This window comes from Etheostoma spectabile, chromosome 6 (genome assembly GCF_008692095.1).
Source record: "Etheostoma spectabile isolate EspeVRDwgs_2016 chromosome 6, UIUC_Espe_1.0, whole genome shotgun sequence".
Lineage (NCBI taxonomy): Eukaryota > Metazoa > Chordata > Actinopteri > Perciformes > Percidae > Etheostoma > Etheostoma spectabile.
Window position 1 is genome coordinate 24,127,281 of NC_045738.1, and position 312 is coordinate 24,127,592.

The 312-nt window shown below is 28.5% G+C and overlaps 1 protein-coding gene across 12 annotated transcripts in view; it reads right to left on the reverse strand.

Moving 5' to 3' along the window:
• The window catches only part of snap91a (synaptosome associated protein 91a), a 71,108-nt gene that overhangs the window by 1,306 nt on the left and 69,490 nt on the right, over positions 1-312 (reverse strand). The window lies entirely within an intron of this gene.

Here is a 312-nt window from a genome sequence, read left to right on the forward strand (position 1 = left end):
AATAATTCCTAATTTCTGCTTTTCTAACTCAAACATTAGGTATCATTTCCTATAAATGAGGTTTCACTGTAAATAACTGTAGTTAATATGTTAGTGTTACGTAGTGTTGAAAACATCAAAAAAAGGGAAAAACATTGAAAAAAGCATTGAAAGTGTTAAAAAAAAGGGACAAAAATGTAAGAAAAATATTTTTAAAAATTGATAAAAAAGCGTAAAAAATTGTTGATTTTTTATTTTGACGGGAAGACAACACGAGGGTTAAAAGTAGCGATGGCCAAATGAAGCTTGGTGAACCAGTGTCTTTATTTTCTG